The sequence below is a fragment of the Pan troglodytes genome, chromosome 1 (genome assembly GCF_028858775.2).
Source record: "Pan troglodytes isolate AG18354 chromosome 1, NHGRI_mPanTro3-v2.0_pri, whole genome shotgun sequence".
Classification (NCBI taxonomy): Eukaryota; Metazoa; Chordata; class Mammalia; order Primates; family Hominidae; genus Pan; species Pan troglodytes.
In genome coordinates, this window is record NC_072398.2 from 20,734,511 (window position 1) to 20,753,677 (window position 19,167).

Here is a 19,167-nt window from a genome sequence, read left to right on the forward strand (position 1 = left end):
CGAGGGATCCAGAACGCTGCCTCCGCGACAGGGCGGAGGACCGGAGGGCGTCCCAGGATCGTGCGCCCTGGGCCCTGACGCCTCGGAGCACTCCCTGCTCCGAGCGGGCCCGATGTGGTGGAAGCTCGGGAGCGCGGGAGCCGGGGGAAGGCCGCGGGCTGGCGGTGACGGCTGCAATCCGGCGGGCACGGCCGGGCCGGGCCGGGCTCTTGGGGCAGCCAGGCGCCTCCTTCGGCGTCTACGGCCATACCACCCTGAACGCGCCCGATCTCGTCTGATCTCGGAAGCTAAGCAGGGTCGGGCCTGGTTAGTACTTGGATGGGAGACCGCCTGGGAATACCGGGTGCTGTAGGCTTTTTCTTTGGCTTTTTGCTTTTTCTTTCCTTTTCTTCCAGACGGAGTCTCGCTCTGTCGCCCAGGCTGGAGTGCAGCGGCGCCATCTCGGCTCACTGCAAGCTCCGCCTCCCGGGCTCACGCCATTCCCCGGCCTCAGCCTCCCGAGTAGCTGGGCCTACAGGCGCCCGCCACCACGCCCGGCTAATTTTTTCTATTTTTCCTAGAGACGGGGTTTCACCCTGTCAGCCGGGATGGTCTCGAGCTCCTGACCTCGTGATCCACCCGCCTCGGCCTCCCAGAGTGCTGGGATTACAGGCGGGAGCCAGCGCGCCCGCCCGGCCTGCTGTAGGCTCTTTTGGCTTCCCCGCTGCCTCCCTTCCCCCTACAGTCGCCATGCTTGCCAACCTCCCCTGACTCTGCTCCCCCTTTACCGCCCACCTACACCCCCGCCGCAGCCGCAGCCGGGGTCCTCCTCCTGGGGCTCCGCCCCTACTGCACGCCGGGCAGCAGCATCCCACCGCTTCCGCCTCGCCGCCGCCCCGCCAGGAGCCCGGCTCCAGCCTTCCCGGGAGGGCAGGGGGCCGGACCCCAAAGGCGCAGCCGCGGGTTCCCTGCCGTTCGCGGTACCTTCCCGCTCCCGGAACGCCCAGGCGATTCAATTCACCCGTCGGGCGCCGTCGTCGCACCCTTCCAAACCGGGGGAAGGGGCGGGCAGGGGCAGCGGGAACCACAGACGCCAGCCAAGACCTCGGCTCCAGAACGCATGGGCTGCTTTACCCGGGGGAAGGACGTTGCTTCGCCAGCCACCAGGAAAACAGTCCCTGTGCACCCGGGATTCCCAATGCCCCCCACTTCGTGTCGACGACTCCAGTCCCGAGGACACGCCAGAGACCCAGGCCTCCGGGCCCGCCCGGGGCCACGGCTCCCGCCAAACGGGCGGGCACGCTCTGCAAATCTCGGGGCCCGCCGCAAGGCACCCAGAGCACAGGGAGGTGCCAAGAAAGGCAGGAGCCTACGAAACCCACCTCCAAAGCAAGCAATTCATCCAAGAAAAAGCCCGTCTCCGCGCTCCGTTGCTCCTCTCGCACGGACCGCCTGGCCCCCGTGTTCTGGCGCAGCCCAAGCCCCCTCCACCCTACCCCGGCCTGCTCAAGAGGGCGCTGCCTAACGGAGCCGGGCGCTTCCTCTCTAAGGCTCTATCGCTCTCGCTCTCTAGCTCCCTCCGCCTCTCTCTTCTAGGTTTCCCCCTGGACCTCGCGCTACTTCTGTCGTTTTCCCTCTGTCTCTCTGTCTCTCTCTCTCTCTTTCTCTGTCCCTCTCTCTTTCTCAGCCTCTCTGTCTGTCTCCTTCCCTCTCGCCCTCGCCTGTCTCTCTCGATCGCTGTCTCTCTCCCTCCCTCGGTTTCTATCTCTCCATCCATCTCGTCCTTGCTCTCCTCCAAGCCGCGTGTGTGTGTGCGTGCGCGTGCGTGTGCGTGTGCGTGCGTGTGTGTCTGTGTGTGTGTGTGTCTCTGTGTGTCTGTGTGTGTGTGTGTGTGTGTGTGTGTGTCCGCGCGAGCGCGTGCGAGCGCGCCCGCGTGTTGTCTCTGTGTGGGGGAGTGGATTTGCTCCTGGTGGTGGTGGGGTGTGTCTGGGTTTCTCTCAGGCCCTCTCACCCGAGATCAGGCCGCCGCCTCTAGTGCCAGCGCGGGGCAAAACAGGGCCACCCCCCGACCGGCTACACCCCACGCCCTCTTGCCCCCCGGCCGGGTCTTGGTCGGGACAAGCGACCGTGGTGGGGGCGTTGTGAGAGAAAGGCCCCGCGCGGCTGGGCCGGCTGTTCGCCTTGGGCCAGCCCTGACGGCTCTGGGTGGGTGGGGCAAGAGGGGGCCTCGCAGGAGCCCCTGTGCGGCGAGGGATCCAGAACGCTGCCTCCGCGACAGGGCGGAGGACCGGAGGGCGTCCCAGGATCGTGCGCCCTGGGCCCTGACGCCTCGGAGCACTCCCTGCTCCGAGCGGGCCCGATGTGGTGGAAGCTCGGGAGCGCGGGAGCCGGGGGAAGGCCGCGGGCCAGCGGCTCGGGGATCCCCGATCCGAGCCCCGCGGCCCCGGGCTGGCGGTGACGGCTGCAATCCGGCGGGCACGGCCGGGCCGGGCCGGGCTCTTGGGGCAGCCAGGCGCCTCCTTCGGCGTCTACGGCCATACCACCCTGAACGCGCCCGATCTCGTCTGATCTCGGAAGCTAAGCAGGGTCGGGCCTGGTTAGTACTTGGATGGGAGACCGCCTGGGAATACCGGGTGCTGTAGGCTTTTTCTTTGGCTTTTTGCTTTTTCTTTCCTTTTCTTCCAGACGGAGTCTCGCTCTGTCGCCCAGGCTGGAGTGCAGCGGCGCCATCTCGGCTCACTGCAAGCTCCGCCTCCCGGGCTCACGCCATTCCCCGGCCTCAGCCTCCCGAGTAGCTGGGCCTACAGGCGCCCGCCACCACGCCCGGCTAATTTTTTCTATTTTTCCTAGAGACGGGGTTTCACCCTGTCAGCCGGGATGGTCTCGAGCTCCTGACCTCGTGATCCACCCGCCTCGGCCTCCCAGAGTGCTGGGATTACAGGCGGGAGCCAGCGCGCCCGCCCGGCCTGCTGTAGGCTCTTTTGGCTTCCCCGCTGCCTCCCTTCCCCCTACAGTCGCCATGCTTGCCAACCTCCCCTGATTCTGCTCCCCCTTTACCGCCCACCTACACCCCCGCCGCAGCCGCAGCCGGGGTCCTCCTCCTGGGGCTCCGCCCCTACTGCACGCCGGGCAGCAGCATCCCACCGCTTCCGCCTCGCCGCCGCCCCGCCAGGAGCCCGGCTCCAGCCTTCCCGGGAGGGCAGGGGGCCGGACCCCAAAGGCGCAGCCGCGGGTTCCCTGCCGTTCGCGGTACCTTCCCGCTCCCGGAACGCCCAGGCGATTCAATTCACCCGTCGGGCGCCGTCGTCGCACCCTTCCAAACCGGGGGAAGGGGCGGGCAGGGGCAGCGGGAACCACAGACGCCAGCCAAGACCTCGGCTCCAGAACGCATGGGCTGCTTTACCCGGGGGAAGGACGTTGCTTCGCCAGCCACCAGGAAAACAGTCCCTGTGCACCCGGGATTCCCAATGCCCCCCACTTCGTGTCGACGACTCCAGTCCCGAGGACACGCCAGAGACCCAGGCCTCCGGGCCCGCCCGGGGCCACGGCTCCCGCCAAACGGGCGGGCACGCTCTGCAAATCTCGGGGCCCGCCGCAAGGCACCCAGAGCACAGGGAGGTGCCAAGAAAGGCAGGAGCCTACGAAACCCACCTCCAAAGCAAGCAATTCATCCAAGAAAAAGCCCGTCTCCGCGCTCCGTTGCTCCTCTCGCACGGACCGCCTGGCCCCCGTGTTCTGGCGCAGCCCAAGCCCCCTCCACCCTACCCCGGCCTGCTCAAGAGGGCGCTGCCTAACGGAGCCGGGCGCTTCCTCTCTAAGGCTCTATCGCTCTCGCTCTCTAGCTCCCTCCGCCTCTCTCTTCTAGGTTTCCCCCTGGACCTCGCGCTACTTCTGTCGTTTTCCCTCTGTCTCTCTGTCTCTCTCTCTCTCTTTCTCTGTCCCTCTCTCTTTCTCAGCCTCTCTGTCTGTCTCCTTCCCTCTCGCCCTCGCCTGTCTCTCTCGATCGCTGTCTCTCTCCCTCCCTCGGTTTCTATCTCTCCATCCATCTCGTCCTTGCTCTCCTCCAAGCCGCGTGTGTGTGTGCGTGCGCGTGCGTGTGCGTGTGCGTGCGTGTGTGTCTGTGTCTGTGTGTGTCTCTGTGTGTCTGTGTGTGTGTGTGTGTGTGTGTGTGTCCGCGCGAGCGCGTGCGAGCGCGCCCGCGTGTTGTCTCTGTGTGGGGGAGTGGATTTGCTCCTGGTGGTGGTGGGGTGTGTCTGGGTTTCTCTCAGGCCCTCTCACCCGAGATCAGGCCGCCGCCTCTAGTGCCAGCGCGGGGCAAAACAGGGCCACCCCCCGACCGGCTACACCCCACGCCCTCTTGCCCCCCGGCCGGGTCTTGGTCGGGACAAGCGACCGTGGTGGGGGCGTTGTGAGAGAAAGGCCCCGCGCGGCTGGGCCGGCTGTTCGCCTTGGGCCAGCCCTGACGGCTCTGGGTGGGTGGGGCAAGAGGGGGCCTCGCAGGAGCCCCTGTGCGGCGAGGGATCCAGAACGCTGCCTCCGCGACAGGGCGGAGGACCGGAGGGCGTCCCAGGATCGTGGGCCCTGGGCCCTGACGCCTCGGAGCACTCCCTGCTCCGAGCGGGCCCGATGTGGTGGAAGCTCGGGAGCACGGGAGCCGGGGGAAGGCCGCGGGCCAGCGGCTCGGGGGTCCCCGATCCGAGCCCCGCGGCCCCGGGCTGGCGGTGACGGCTGCAATCCGGCGGGCACGGCCGGGCCGGGCCGGGCTCTTGGGGCAGCCAGGCGCCTCCTTCGGCGTCTACGGCCATACCACCCTGAACGCGCCCGATCTCGTCTGATCTCGGAAGCTAAGCAGGGTCGGGCCTGGTTAGTACTTGGATGGGAGACCGCCTGGGAATACCGGGTGCTGTAGGCTTTTTCTTTGGCTTTTTGCTTTTTCTTTCCTTTTCTTCCAGACGGAGTCTCGCTCTGTCGCCCAGGCTGGAGTGCAGTGGCGCCATCTCGGCTCACTGCAAGCTCCGCCTCCCGGGCTCACGCCATTCCCCGGCCTCAGCCTCCCGAGTAGCTGGGCCTACAGGCGCCCGCCACCACGCCCGGCTAATTTTTTCTATTTTTCCTAGAGACGGGGTTTCACCCTGTCAGCCGGGATGGTCTCGAGCTCCTGACCTCGTGATCCACCCGCCTCGGCCTCCCAGAGTGCTGGGATTACAGGCGGGAGCCAGCGCGCCCGCCCGGCCTGCTGTAGGCTCTTTTGGCTTCCCCGCTGCCTCCCTTCCCCCTACAGTCGCCATGCTCGCCAACCTCCCCTGACTCTGCTCCTCCTTTACCGCCCACCTACACCCCCGCCGCAGCCGCAGCCGGGGTCCTCCTCCTGGGGCTCCGCCCCTACTGCACGCCGGGCAGCAGCATCCCACCGCTTCCGCCTCGCCGCCGCCCCGCCAGGAGCCCGGCTCCAGCCTGGGAGGGCAGGGGGCCGGACCCCAAAGGCGCAGCCGCGGGTTCCCTGCCGTTCGCGGTACCTTCCCGCTCCCGGAACGCCCAGGCGATTCAATTCACCCGTCGGGCGCCGTCGTCGCACCCTTCCAAACCGGGGGAAGGGGCGGGCAGGGGCAGCGGGAACCACAGACGCCAGCCAAGACCTCGGCTCCAGAACGCATGGGCTGCTTTACCCGGGGGAAGGACGTTGCTTCGCCAGCCACCAGGAAAACAGTCCCTGTGCACCCGGGATTCCCAATGCCCCCCACTTCGTGTCGACGACTCCAGTCCCGAGGACACGCCAGAGACCCAGGCCTCCGGGCCCGCCCGGGGCCACGGCTCCCGCCAAACGGGCGGGCACGCTCTGCAAATCTCGGGGCCCGCCGCAAGGCACCCAGAGCACAGGGAGGTGCCAAGAAAGGCAGGAGCCTACGAAACCCACCTCCAAAGCAAGCAATTCATCCAAGAAAAAGCCCGTCTCCGCGCTCCGTTGCTCCTCTCGCACGGACCGCCTGGCCCCCGTGTTCTGGCGCAGCCCAAGCCCCCTCCACCCTACCCCGGCCTGCTCAAGAGGGCGCTGCCTAACGGAGCCGGGCGCTTCCTCTCTAAGGCTCTATCGCTCTCGCTCTCTAGCTCCCTCCGCCTCTCTCTTCTAGGTTTCCCCCTGGACCTCGCGCTACTTCTGTCGTTTTCCCTCTGTCTCTCTGTCTCTCTCTCTCTCTTTCTCTGTCCCTCTCTCTTTCTCAGCCTCTCTGTCTGTCTCCTTCCCTCTCGCCCTCGCCTGTCTCTCTCGATCGCTGTCTCTCTCCCTCCCTCGGTTTCTATCTCTCCATCCATCTCGTCCTTGCTCTCCTCCAAGCCGCGTGTGTGTGTGCGTGCGCGTGCGTGTGCGTGTGCGTGCGTGTGTGTCTGTGTCTGTGTGTGTCTCTGTGTGTCTGTGTGTGTGTGTGTGTGTGTCCGCGCGAGCGCGTGCGAGCGCGCCCGCGTGTTGTCTCTGTGTGGGGGAGTGGATTTGCTCCTGGTGGTGGTGGGGTGTGTCTGGGTTTCTCTCAGGCCCTCTCACCCGAGATCAGGCCGCCGCCTCTAGTGCCAGCGCGGGGCAAAACAGGGCCACCCCCCGACCGGCTACACCCCACGCCCTCTTGCCCCCCGGCCGGGTCTTGGTCGGGACAAGCGACCGTGGTGGGGGCGTTGTGAGAGAAAGGCCCCGCGCGGCTGGGCCGGCTGTTCGCCTTGGGCCAGCCCTGACGGCTCTGGGTGGGTGGGGCAAGAGGGGGCCTCGCAGGAGCCCCTGTGCGGCGAGGGATCCAGAACGCTGCCTCCGCGACAGGGCGGAGGACCGGAGGGCGTCCCAGGATCGTGCGCCCTGGGCCCTGACGCCTCGGAGCACTCCCTGCTCCGAGCGGGCCCGATGTGGTGGAAGCTCGGGAGCGCGGGAGCCGGGGGAAGGCCGCGGGCCAGCGGCTCGGGGATCCCCGATCCGAGCCCCGCGGCCCCGGGCTGGCGGTGACGGCTGCAATCCGGCGGGCACGGCCGGGCCGGGCCGGGCTCTTGGGGCAGCCAGGCGCCTCCTTCGGCGTCTACGGCCATACCACCCTGAACGCGCCCGATCTCGTCTGATCTCGGAAGCTAAGCAGGGTCGGGCCTGGTTAGTACTTGGATGGGAGACCGCCTGGGAATACCGGGTGCTGTAGGCTTTTTCTTTGGCTTTTTGCTTTTTCTTTCCTTTTCTTCCAGACGGAGTCTCGCTCTGTCGCCCAGGCTGGAGTGCAGCGGCGCCATCTCGGCTCACTGCAAGCTCCGCCTCCCGGGCTCACGCCATTCCCCGGCCTCAGCCTCCCGAGTAGCTGGGCCTACAGGCGCCCGCCACCACGCCCGGCTAATTTTTTCTATTTTTCCTAGAGACGGGGTTTCACCCTGTCAGCCGGGATGGTCTCGAGCTCCTGACCTCGTGATCCACCCGCCTCGGCCTCCCAGAGTGCTGGGATTACAGGCGGGAGCCAGCGCGCCCGCCCGGCCTGCTGTAGGCTCTTTTGGCTTCCCCGCTGCCTCCCTTCCCCCTACAGTCGCCATGCTTGCCAACCTCCCCTGACTCTGCTCCCCCTTTACCGCCCACCTACACCCCCGCCGCAGCCGCAGCCGGGGTCCTCCTCCTGGGGCTCCGCCCCTACTGCACGCCGCCGGGCAGCAGCATCCCACCGCTTCCGCCTCGCCGCCGCCCCGCCAGGAGCCCGGCTCCAGCCTTCCCGGGAGGGCAGGGGGCCGGACCCCAAAGGCGCAGCCGCGGGTTCCCTGCCGTTCGCGGTACCTTCCCGCTCCCGGAACGCCCAGGCGATTCAATTCACCCGTCGGGCGCCGTCGTCGCACCCTTCCAAACCGGGGGAAGGGGCGGGCAGGGGCAGCGGGAACCACAGACGCCAGCCAAGACCTCGGCTCCAGAACGCATGGGCTGCTTTACCCGGGGGAAGGACGTTGCTTCGCCAGCCACCAGGAAAACAGTCCCTGTGCACCCGGGATTCCCAATGCCCCCCACTTCGTGTCGACGACTCCAGTCCCGAGGACACGCCAGAGACCCAGGCCTCCGGGCCCGCCCGGGGCCACGGCTCCCGCCAAACGGGCGGGCACGCTCTGCAAATCTCGGGGCCCGCCGCAAGGCACCCAGAGCACAGGGAGGTGCCAAGAAAGGCAGGAGCCTACGAAACCCACCTCCAAAGCAAGCAATTCATCCAAGAAAAAGCCCGTCTCCGCGCTCCGTTGCTCCTCTCGCACGGACCGCCTGGCCCCCGTGTTCTGGCGCAGCCCAAGCCCCCTCCACCCTACCCCGGCCTGCTCAAGAGGGCGCTGCCTAACGGAGCCGGGCGCTTCCTCTCTAAGGCTCTATCGCTCTCGTTCTCTAGCTCCCTCCGCCTCTCTCTTCTAGGTTTCCCCCTGGACCTCGCGCTACTTCTGTCGTTTTCCCTCTGTCTCTCTGTCTCTCTCTCTCTCTTTCTCTGTCCCTCTCTTTCTCAGCCTCTCTGTCTGTCTCCTTCCCTCTCGCCCTCGCCTGTCTCTCTCGATCGCTGTCTCTCTCCCTCCCTCGGTTTCTATCTCTCCATCCATCTCGTCCTTGCTCTCCTCCAAGCCGCGTGTGTGTGTGCGTGCGCGTGCGTGTGCGTGTGCGTGCGTGTGTGTCTGTGTCTGTGTGTGTCTCTGTGTGTCTGTGTGTGTGTGTGTGTGTGTGTGTCCCCGCGCGAGTGCGTGCGAGCGCGCCCGCGTGTTGTCTCTGTGTGGGGGAGTGGATTTGCTCCTGGTGGTGGTGGGGTGTGTCTGGGTTTCTCTCAGGCCCTCTCACCCGAGATCAGGCCGCCGCCTCTAGTGCCAGCGCGGGGCAAAACAGGGCCACCCCCCGACCGGCTACACCCCACGCCCTCTTGCCCCCCGGCCGGGTCTTGGTCGGGACAAGCGACCATGGTGGGGGCGTTGTGAGAGAAAGGCCCCGCGCGGCTGGGCCGGCTGTTCGCCTTGGGCCAGCCCTGACGGCTCTGGGTGGGTGGGGCAAGAGGGGGCCTCGCAGGAGCCCCTGTGCGGCGAGGGATCCAGAACGCTGCCTCCGCGACAGGGCGGAGGACCGGAGGGCGTCCCAGGATCGTGCGCCCTGGGCCCTGACGCCTCGGAGCACTCCCTGCTCCGAGCGGGCCCGATGTGGTGGAAGCTCGGGAGCGCGGGAGCCGGGGGAAGGCCGCGGGCCAGCGGCTCGGGGGTCCCCGATCCGAGCCCCGCGGCCCCGGGCTGGCGGTGACGGCTGCAATCCGGCGGGCACGGCCGGGCCGGGCCGGGCTCTTGGGGCAGCCAGGCGCCTCCTTCGGCGTCTACGGCCATACCACCCTGAACGCGCCCGATCTCGTCTGATCTCGGAAGCTAAGCAGGGTCGGGCCTGGTTAGTACTTGGATGGGAGACCGCCTGGGAATACCGGGTGCTGTAGGCTTTTTCTTTGGCTTTTTGCTTTTTCTTTCCTTTTCTTCCAGACGGAGTCTCGCTCTGTCGCCCAGGCTGGAGTGCAGCGGCGCCATCTCGGCTCACTGCAAGCTCCGCCTCCCGGGCTCACGCCATTCCCCGGCCTCAGCCTCCCGAGTAGCTGGGCCTACAGGCGCCCGCCACCACGCCCGGCTAATTTTTTCTATTTTTCCTAGAGACGGGGTTTCACCCTGTCAGCCGGGATGGTCTCGAGCTCCTGACCTCGTGATCCACCCGCCTCGGCCTCCCAGAGTGCTGGGATTACAGGCGGGAGCCAGCGCGCCCGCCCGGCCTGCTGTAGGCTCTTTTGGCTTCCCCGCTGCCTCCCTTCCCCCTACAGTCGCCATGCTTGCCAACCTCCCCTGACTCTGCTCCCCCTTTACCGCCCACCTACACCCCCGCCGCAGCCGCAGCCGGGGTCCTCCTCCTGGGGCTCCGCCCCTACTGCACGCCGGGCAGCAGCATCCCACCGCTTCCGCCTCGCCGCCGCCCCGCCAGGAGCCCGGCTCCAGCCTTCCCGGGAGGGCAGGGGGCCGGACCCCAAAGGCGCAGCCGCGGGTTCCCTGCCGTTCGCGGTACCTTCCCGCTCCCGGAACGCCCAGGCGATTCAATTCACCCGTCGGGCGCCGTCGTCGCACCCTTCCAAACCGGGGGAAGGGGCGGGCAGGGGCAGCGGGAACCACAGACGCCAGCCAAGACCTCGGCTCCAGAACGCATGGGCTGCTTTACCCGGGGGAAGGACGTTGCTTCGCCAGCCACCAGGAAAACAGTCCCTGTGCACCCGGGATTCCCAATGCCCCCCACTTCGTGTCGACGACTCCAGTCCCGAGGACACGCCAGAGACCCAGGCCTCCGGGCCCGCCCGGGGCCACGGCTCCCGCCAAACGGGCGGGCACGCTCTGCAAATCTCGGGGCCCGCCGCAAGGCACCCAGAGCACAGGGAGGTGCCAAGAAAGGCAGGAGCCTACGAAACCCACCTCCAAAGCAAGCAATTCATCCAAGAAAAAGCCCGTCTCCGCGCTCCGTTGCTCCTCTCGCACGGACCGCCTGGCCCCCGTGTTCTGGCGCAGCCCAAGCCCCCTCCACCCTACCCCGGCCTGCTCAAGAGGGCGCTGCCTAACGGAGCCGGGCGCTTCCTCTCTAAGGCTCTATCGCTCTCGCTCTCTAGCTCCCTCCGCCTCTCTCTTCTAGGTTTCCCCCTGGACCTCGCGCTACTTCTGTCGTTTTCCCTCTGTCTCTCTGTCTCTCTCTCTCTCTTTCTCTGTCCCTCTCTCTTTCTCAGCCTCTCTGTCTGTCTCCTTCCCTCTCGCCCTCGCCTGTCTCTCTCGATCGCTGTCTCTCTCCCTCCCTCGGTTTCTATCTCTCCATCCATCTCGTCCTTGCTCTCCTCCAAGCCGCGTGTGTGTGTGCGTGCGCGTGCGTGTGCGTGTGCGTGCGTGTGTGTCTGTGTCTGTGTGTGTCTCTGTGTGTCTGTGTGTGTGTGTGTGTGTGTGTCCGCGCGAGCGCGTGCGAGCGCGCCCGCGTGTTGTCTCTGTGTGGGGGAGTGGATTTGCTCCTGGTGGTGGTGGGGTGTGTCTGGGTTTCTCTCAGGCCCTCTCACCCGAGATCAGGCCGCCGCCTCTAGTGCCAGCGCGGGGCAAAACAGGGCCACCCCCCGACCGGCTACACCCCACGCCCTCTTGCCCCCCGGCCGGGTCTTGGTCGGGACAAGCGACCGTGGTGGGGGCGTTGTGAGAGAAAGGCCCCGCGCGGCTGGGCCGGCTGTTCGCCTTGGGCCAGCCCTGACGGCTCTGGGTGGGTGGGGCAAGAGGGGGCCTCGCAGGAGCCCCTGTGCGGCGAGGGATCCAGAACGCTGCCTCCGCGACAGGGCGGAGGACCGGAGGGCGTCCCAGGATCGTGCGCCCTGGGCCCTGACGCCTCGGAGCACTCCCTGCTCCGAGCGGGCCCGATGTGGTGGAAGCTCGGGAGCGCGGGAGCCGGGGGAAGGCCGCGGGCCAGCGGCTCGGGGATCCCCGATCCGAGCCCCGCGGCCCCGGGCTGGCGGTGACGGCTGCAATCCGGCGGGCACGGCCGGGCCGGGCCGGGCTCTTGGGGCAGCCAGGCGCCTCCTTCGGCGTCTACGGCCATACCACCCTGAACGCGCCCGATCTCGTCTGATCTCGGAAGCTAAGCAGGGTCGGGCCTGGTTAGTACTTGGATGGGAGACCGCCTGGGAATACCGGGTGCTGTAGGCTTTTTCTTTGGCTTTTTGCTTTTTCTTTCCTTTTCTTCCAGACGGAGTCTCGCTCTGTCGCCCAGGCTGGAGTGCAGCGGCGCCATCTCGGCTCACTGCAAGCTCCGCCTCCCGGGCTCACGCCATTCCCCGGCCTCAGCCTCCCGAGTAGCTGGGCCTACAGGCGCCCGCCACCACGCCCGGCTAATTTTTTCTATTTTTCCTAGAGACGGGGTTTCACCCTGTCAGCCGGGATGGTCTCGAGCTCCTGACCTCGTGATCCACCCGCCTCGGCCTCCCAGAGTGCTGGGATTACAGGCGGGAGCCAGCGCGCCCGCCCGGCCTGCTGTAGGCTCTTTTGGCTTCCCCGCTGCCTCCCTTCCCCCTACAGTCGCCATGCTTGCCAACCTCCCCTGACTCTGCTCCCCCTTTACCGCCCACCTACACCCCCGCCGCAGCCGCAGCCGGGGTCCTCCTCCTGGGGCTCCGCCCCTACTGCACGCCGCCGGGCAGCAGCATCCCACCGCTTCCGCCTCGCCGCCGCCCCGCCAGGAGCCCGGCTCCAGCCTTCCCGGGAGGGCAGGGGGCCGGACCCCAAAGGCGCAGCCGCGGGTTCCCTGCCGTTCGCGGTACCTTCCCGCTCCCGGAACGCCCAGGCGATTCAATTCACCCGTCGGGCGCCGTCGTCGCACCCTTCCAAACCGGGGGAAGGGGCGGGCAGGGGCAGCGGGAACCACAGACGCCAGCCAAGACCTCGGCTCCAGAACGCATGGGCTGCTTTACCCGGGGGAAGGACGTTGCTTCGCCAGCCACCAGGAAAACAGTCCCTGTGCACCCGGGATTCCCAATGCCCCCCACTTCGTGTCGACGACTCCAGTCCCGAGGACACGCCAGAGACCCAGGCCTCCGGGCCCGCCCGGGGCCACGGCTCCCGCCAAACGGGCGGGCACGCTCTGCAAATCTCGGGGCCCGCCGCAAGGCACCCAGAGCACAGGGAGGTGCCAAGAAAGGCAGGAGCCTACGAAACCCACCTCCAAAGCAAGCAATTCATCCAAGAAAAAGCCCGTCTCCGCGCTCCGTTGCTCCTCTCGCACGGACCGCCTGGCCCCCGTGTTCTGGCGCAGCCCAAGCCCCCTCCACCCTACCCCGGCCTGCTCAAGAGGGCGCTGCCTAACGGAGCCGGGCGCTTCCTCTCTAAGGCTCTATCGCTCTCGTTCTCTAGCTCCCTCCGCCTCTCTCTTCTAGGTTTCCCCCTGGACCTCGCGCTACTTCTGTCGTTTTCCCTCTGTCTCTCTGTCTCTCTCTCTCTCTTTCTCTGTCCCTCTCTTTCTCAGCCTCTCTGTCTGTCTCCTTCCCTCTCGCCCTCGCCTGTCTCTCTCGATCGCTGTCTCTCTCCCTCCCTCGGTTTCTATCTCTCCATCCATCTCGTCCTTGCTCTCCTCCAAGCCGCGTGTGTGTGTGCGTGCGCGTGCGTGTGCGTGTGCGTGCTTGTGTGTCTGTGTCTGTGTGTGTCTCTGTGTGTCTGTGTGTGTGTGTGTGTGTGTGTGTGTGTCCCCGCGCGAGTGCGTGCGAGCGCGCCCGCGTGTTGTCTCTGTGTGGGGGAGTGGATTTGCTCCTGGTGGTGGTGGGGTGTGTCTGGGTTTCTCTCAGGCCCTCTCACCCGAGATCAGGCCGCCGCCTCTAGTGCCAGCGCGGGGCAAAACAGGGCCACCCCCCGACCGGCTACACCCCACGCCCTCTTGCCCCCCGGCCGGGTCTTGGTCGGGACAAGCGACCATGGTGGGGGCGTTGTGAGAGAAAGGCCCCGCGCGGCTGGGCCGGCTGTTCGCCTTGGGCCAGCCCTGACGGCTCTGGGTGGGTGGGGCAAGAGGGGGCCTCGCAGGAGCCCCTGTGCGGCGAGGGATCCAGAACGCTGCCTCCGCGACAGGGCGGAGGACCGGAGGGCGTCCCAGGATCGTGCGCCCTGGGCCCTGACGCCTCGGAGCACTCCCTGCTCCGAGCGGGCCCGATGTGGTGGAAGCTCGGGAGCGCGGGAGCCGGGGGAAGGCCGCGGGCCAGCGGCTCGGGGGTCCCCGATCCGAGCCCCGCGGCCCCGGGCTGGCGGTGACGGCTGCAATCCGGCGGGCACGGCCGGGCCGGGCCGGGCTCTTGGGGCAGCCAGGCGCCTCCTTCGGCGTCTACGGCCATACCACCCTGAACGCGCCCGATCTCGTCTGATCTCGGAAGCTAAGCAGGGTCGGGCCTGGTTAGTACTTGGATGGGAGACCGCCTGGGAATACCGGGTGCTGTAGGCTTTTTCTTTGGCTTCTTGCTTTTTCTTTCCTTTTCTTCCAGACGGAGTCTCGCTCTGTCGCCCAGGCTGGAGTGCAGCGGCGCCATCTCGGCTCACTGCAAGCTCCGCCTCCCGGGCTCACGCCATTCCCCGGCCTCAGCCTCCCGAGTAGCTGGGCCTACAGGCGCCCGCCACCACGTCCGGCTAATTTTTTCTATTTTTCCTAGAGACGGGGTTTCACCCTGTCAGCCGGGATGGTCTCGAGCTCCTGACCTCGTGATCCACCCGCCTCGGCCTCCCAGAGTGCTGGGATTACAGGCGGGAGCCAGCGCGCCCGCCCGGCCTGCTGTAGGCTCTTTTGGCTTCCCCGCTGCCTCCCTTCCCCCTACAGTCGCCATGCTTGCCAACCTCCCCTGACTCTGCTCCCCCTTTACCGCCCACCTACACCCCCGCCGCAGCCGCAGCCGGGGTCCTCCTCCTGGGGCTCCGCCCCTACTGCACGCCGGGCAGCAGCATCCCACCGCTTCCGCCTCGCCGCCGCCCCGCCAGGAGCCCGGCTCCAGCCTTCCCGGGAGGGCAGGGGGCCGGACCCCAAAGGCGCAGCCGCGGGTTCCCTGCCGTTCGCGGTACCTTCCCGCTCCCGGAACGCCCAGGCGATTCAATTCACCCGTCGGGCGCCGTCGTCGCACCCTTCCAAACCGGGGGAAGGGGCGGGCAGGGGCAGCGGGAACCACAGACGCCAGCCAAGACCTCGGCTCCAGAACGCATGGGCTGCTTTACCCGGGGGAAGGACGTTGCTTCGCCAGCCACCAGGAAAACAGTCCCTGTGCACCCGGGATTCCCAATGCCCCCCACTTCGTGTCGACGACTCCAGTCCCGAGGACACGCCAGAGACCCAGGCCTCCGGGCCCGCCCGGGGCCACGGCTCCCGCCAAACGGGCGGGCACGCTCTGCAAATCTCGGGGCCCGCCGCAAGGCACCCAGAGCACAGGGAGGTGCCAAGAAAGGCAGGAGCCTACGAAACCCACCTCCAAAGCAAGCAATTCATCCAAGAAAAAGCCCGTCTCCGCGCTCCGTTGCTCCTCTCGCACGGACCGCCTGGCCCCCGTGTTCTGGCGCAGCCCAAGCCCCCTCCACCCTACCCCGGCCTGCTCAAGAGGGCGCTGCCTAACGGAGCCGGGCGCTTCCTCTCTAAGGCTCTATCGCTCTCGTTCTCTAGCTCCCTCCGCCTCTCTCTTCTAGGTTTCCCCCTGGACCTCGCGCTACTTCTGTCGTTTTCCCTCTGTCTCTCTGTCTCTCTCTCTCTCTTTCTCTGTCCCTCTCTCTTTCTCAGCCTCTCTGTCTGTCTCCTTCCCTCTCGCCCTCGCCTGTCTCTCTCGATCGCTGTCTCTCTCCCTCCCTCGGTTTCTATCTCTCCATCCATCTCGTCCTTGCTCTCCTCCAAGCCGCGTGTGTGTGTGCGTGCGCGTGCGTGTGCGTGTGCGTGCGTGTGTGTCTGTGTCTGTGTGTGTCTCTGTGTGTGTGTGTGTGTGTGTGTGTGTGTCCGCGCGAGCGCGTGCGAGCGCGCCCGCGTGTTGTCTCTGTGTGGGGGAGTGGATTTGCTCCTGGTGGTGGTGGGGTGTGTCTGGGTTTCTCTCAGGCCCTCTCACCCGAGATCAGGCCGCCGCCTCTAGTGCCAGCGCGGGGCAAAACAGGGCCACCCCCCGACCGGCTACACCCCACGCCCTCTTGCCCCCCGGCCGGGTCTTGGTCGGGACAAGCGACCGTGGTGGGGGCGTTGTGAGAGAAAGGCCCCGCGCGGCTGGGCCGGCTGTTCGCCTTGGGCCAGCCCTGACGGCTCTGGGTGGGTGGGGCAAGAGGGGGCCTCGCAGGAGCCCCTGTGCGGCGAGGGATCCAGAACGCTGCCTCCGCGACAGGGCGGAGGACCGGAGGGCGTCCCAGGATCGTGGGCCCTGGGCCCTGACGCCTCGGAGCACTCCCTGCTCCGAGCGGGCCCGATGTGGTGGAAGCTCGGGAGCACGGGAGCCGGGGGAAGGCCGCGGGCCAGCGGCTCGGGGGTCCCCGATCCGAGCCCCGCGGCCCCGGGCTGGCGGTGACGGCTGCAATCCGGCGGGCACGGCCGGGCCGGGCCGGGCTCTTGGGGCAGCCAGGCGCCTCCTTCGGCGTCTACGGCCATACCACCCTGAACGCGCCCGATCTCGTCTGATCTCGGAAGCTAAGCAGGGTCGGGCCTGGTTAGTACTTGGATGGGAGACCGCCTGGGAATACCGGGTGCTGTAGGCTTTTTCTTTGGCTTTTTGCTTTTTCTTTCCTTTTCTTCCAGACGGAGTCTCGCTCTGTCGCCCAGGCTGGAGTGCAGTGGCGCCATCTCGGCTCACTGCAAGCTCCGCCTCCCGGGCTCACGCCATTCCCCGGCCTCAGCCTCCCGAGTAGCTGGGCCTACAGGCGCCCGCCACCACGCCCGGCTAATTTTTTCTATTTTTCCTAGAGACGGGGTTTCACCCTGTCAGCCGGGATGGTCTCGAGCTCCTGACCTCGTGATCCACCCGCCTCGGCCTCCCAGAGTGCTGGGATTACAGGCGGGAGCCAGCGCGCCCGCCCGGCCTGCTGTAGGCTCTTTTGGCTTCCCCGCTGCCTCCCTTCCCCCTACAGTCGCCATGCTCGCCAACCTCCCCTGACTCTGCTCCTCCTTTACCGCCCACCTACACCCCCGCCGCAGCCGCAGCCGGGGTCCTCCTCCTGGGGCTCCGCCCCTACTGCACGCCGGGCAGCAGCATCCCACCGCTTCCGCCTCGCCGCCGCCCCGCCAGGAGCCCGGCTCCAGCCTGGGAGGGCAGGGGGCCGGACCCCAAAGGCGCAGCCGCGGGTTCCCTGCCGTTCGCGGTACCTTCCCGCTCCCGGAACGCCCAGGCGATTCAATTCACCCGTCGGGCGCCGTCGTCGCACCCTTCCAAACCGGGGGAAGGGGCGAGCAGGGGCAGCGGGAACCACAGACGCCAGCCAAGACCTCGGCTCCAGAACGCATGGGCTGCTTTACCCGGGGGAAGGACGTTGCTTCGCCAGCCACCAGGAAAACAGTCCCTGTGCACCCGGGATTCCCAATGCCCCCCACTTCGTGTCGACGACTCCAGTCCCGAGGACACGCCAGAGACCCAGGCCTCCGGGCCCGCCCGGGGCCACGGCTCCCGCCAAACGGGCGGGCACGCTCTGCAAATCTCCGGGCCCGCCGCAAGGCACCCAGAGCACAGGGAGGTGCCAAGAAAGGCAGGAGCCTACGAAACCCACCTCCAAAGCAAGCAATTCATCCAAGAAAAAGCCCGTCTCCGCGCTCCGTTGCTCCTCTCGCACGGACCGCCTGGCCCCCGTGTTCTGGCGCAGCCCAAGCCCCCTCCACCCTACCCCGGCCTGCTCAAGAGGGCGCTGCCTAACGGAGCCGGGCGCTTCCTCTCTAAGGCTCTATCGCTCTTGCTCTCTAGCTCCCTCCGCCTCTCTCTTCTAGGTTTCCCCCTGGACCTCGCGCTACTTCTGTCGTTTTCCCTCTGTCTCTCTGTCTCTCTCTCTCTCTTTCTCTGTCCCTCTCTCTTTCTCAGCCTCTCTGTCTGTCTCCTTCCCTCTCGCCCTCGCCTGTCTCTCTCGATCGCTGTCTCTCTCCCTCCCTCGGTTTCTATCTCTCCATCCATCTCGTCCTTGCTCTCCTCCAAGCCGCGTGTGTGTGTGCGTGCGCGTGCGTGTGCGTGTGCGTGCGTGTGTGTCTGTGTCTGTGTGTGTCTCTGTGTGTCTGTGTGTGTGTGTGTGTGTGTGTGTCCGCGCGAGCGCGTGCGAGCGCGCCCGCGTGTTGTCTCTGTGTGGGGGAGTGGATTTGCTCCTGGTGGTGGTGGGGTGTGTCTGGGTTTCTCTCAGGCCCTCTCACCCGAGATCAGGCCGCCGCCTCTATTGCCAGCACGGGGCAAAACAGGGCCACCCCCCGACCGGCTACACCCCACGCCCTCTTGCCCCCCGGCCGGGTCTTGGTCGGGACAAGCGACCGTGGTGGGGGCGTTGTGAGAGAAAGGCCCCGCGCGGCTGGGCCGGCTGTTCGCCTTGGGCCAGCCCTGACGGCTCTGGGTGGGTGGGGCAAGAGGGGGCCTCGCAGGAGCCCCTGTGCGGCGAGGGATCCAGAACGCTGCCTCCGCGACAGGGCGGAGGACCGGAGGGCGTCCCAGGATCGTGGGCCCTGGGCCCTGACGCCTCGGAGCACTCCCTGCTCCGAGCGGGCCCGATGTGGTGGAAGCTCGGGAGCACGGGAGCCGGGGGAAGGCCGCGGGCCAGCGGCTCGGGGGTCCCCGATCCGAGCCCCGCGGCCCCGGGCTGGCGGTGACGGCTGCAATCCGGCGGGCACGGCCGGGCCGGGCCGGGCTCTTGGGGCAGCCAGGCGCCTCCTTCGGCGTCTACGGCCATACCACCCTGAACGCGCCCGATCTCGTCTGATCTCGGAAGCTAAGCAGGGTCGGGCCTGGTTAGTACTTGGATGGGAGACCGCCTGGGAATACCGGGTGCTGTAGGCTTTTTCTTTGGCTTTTTGCTTTTTCTTTCCTTTTCTTCCAGACGGAGTCTCGCTCTGTCGCCCAGGCTGGAGTGCAGTGGCGCCATCTCGGCTCACTGCAAGCTCCGCCTCCCGGGCTCACGCCATTCCCCGGCCTCAGCCTCCCGAGTAGCTGGGCCTACAGGCGCCCGCCACCACGCCCGGCTAATTTTTTCTATTTTTCCTAGAGACGGGGTTTCACCCTGTCAGCCGGGATGGTCTCGAGCTCCTGACCTCGTGATCCACCCGCCTCGGCCTCCCAGAGTGCTGGGATTACAGGCGGGAGCCAGCGCGCCCACCCGGCCTGCTGTAGGCTCTTTTGGCTTCCCCGCTGCCTCCCTTGCCCCTACAGTCGCCATGCTCGCCAACCTCCCCTGACTCTGCTCCTCCTTTACCGCCCACCTACACCCCCGCCGCAGCCGCAGCCGGGGTCCTCCTCCTGGGGCTCCGCCCCTACTGCACGCCGGGCAGCAGCATCCCACCGCTTCCGCCTCGCCGCCGCCCCGCCAGGAGCCCGGCTCCAGCCTTCCCGGGAGGGCAGGGGGCCGGACCCCAAAGGCGCAGCCGCGGGTTCCCTGCCGTTCGCGGTACCTTCCCGCTCCCGGAACGCCCAGGCGATTCAATTCACCCGTCGGGCGCCGTCGTCGCACCCTTCCAAACCGGGGGAAGGGGCGGGC

The 19,167-nt window shown here is 67.4% G+C and overlaps 9 non-coding genes across 9 annotated transcripts; all 9 read left to right on the plus strand.

The window, feature by feature from the left end:
• Window positions 1-236: 236 nt before the first annotated feature.
• LOC129138525 (5S ribosomal RNA) lies at window positions 237-355 on the plus strand. Its single transcript, XR_008541852.1, has one exon. It is a non-coding gene; the product is annotated as a 5S ribosomal RNA (ribosomal RNA).
• Window positions 356-2,505: 2,150 nt separating this feature from the next.
• Window positions 2,506-2,624, plus strand: LOC129138520 (5S ribosomal RNA). Its single transcript, XR_008541845.1, has one exon. It is a non-coding gene; the product is annotated as a 5S ribosomal RNA (ribosomal RNA).
• A 2,148-nt stretch (window positions 2,625-4,772) lies between these two features.
• LOC129138514 (5S ribosomal RNA) lies at window positions 4,773-4,891 on the plus strand. The gene has a single exon (XR_008541831.1). It is a non-coding gene; the product is annotated as a 5S ribosomal RNA (ribosomal RNA).
• Window positions 4,892-7,029: 2,138 nt separating this feature from the next.
• Window positions 7,030-7,148, plus strand: LOC129138511 (5S ribosomal RNA). The gene has a single exon (XR_008541825.1). It is a non-coding gene; the product is annotated as a 5S ribosomal RNA (ribosomal RNA).
• Window positions 7,149-9,297: 2,149 nt separating this feature from the next.
• LOC129138507 (5S ribosomal RNA) lies at window positions 9,298-9,416 on the plus strand. Its single transcript, XR_008541820.1, has one exon. It is a non-coding gene; the product is annotated as a 5S ribosomal RNA (ribosomal RNA).
• Window positions 9,417-11,560: 2,144 nt separating this feature from the next.
• On the plus strand, window positions 11,561-11,679 carry LOC129138500 (5S ribosomal RNA). The gene has a single exon (XR_008541812.1). It is a non-coding gene; the product is annotated as a 5S ribosomal RNA (ribosomal RNA).
• A 2,153-nt stretch (window positions 11,680-13,832) lies between these two features.
• Window positions 13,833-13,951, plus strand: LOC129138488 (5S ribosomal RNA). The gene has a single exon (XR_008541796.1). It is a non-coding gene; the product is annotated as a 5S ribosomal RNA (ribosomal RNA).
• A 2,142-nt stretch (window positions 13,952-16,093) lies between these two features.
• On the plus strand, window positions 16,094-16,212 carry LOC129138485 (5S ribosomal RNA). Its single transcript, XR_008541783.1, has one exon. It is a non-coding gene; the product is annotated as a 5S ribosomal RNA (ribosomal RNA).
• Window positions 16,213-18,354: 2,142 nt separating this feature from the next.
• Window positions 18,355-18,473, plus strand: LOC129138482 (5S ribosomal RNA). The gene has a single exon (XR_008541771.1). It is a non-coding gene; the product is annotated as a 5S ribosomal RNA (ribosomal RNA).
• Window positions 18,474-19,167: the final 694 nt, after the last annotated feature.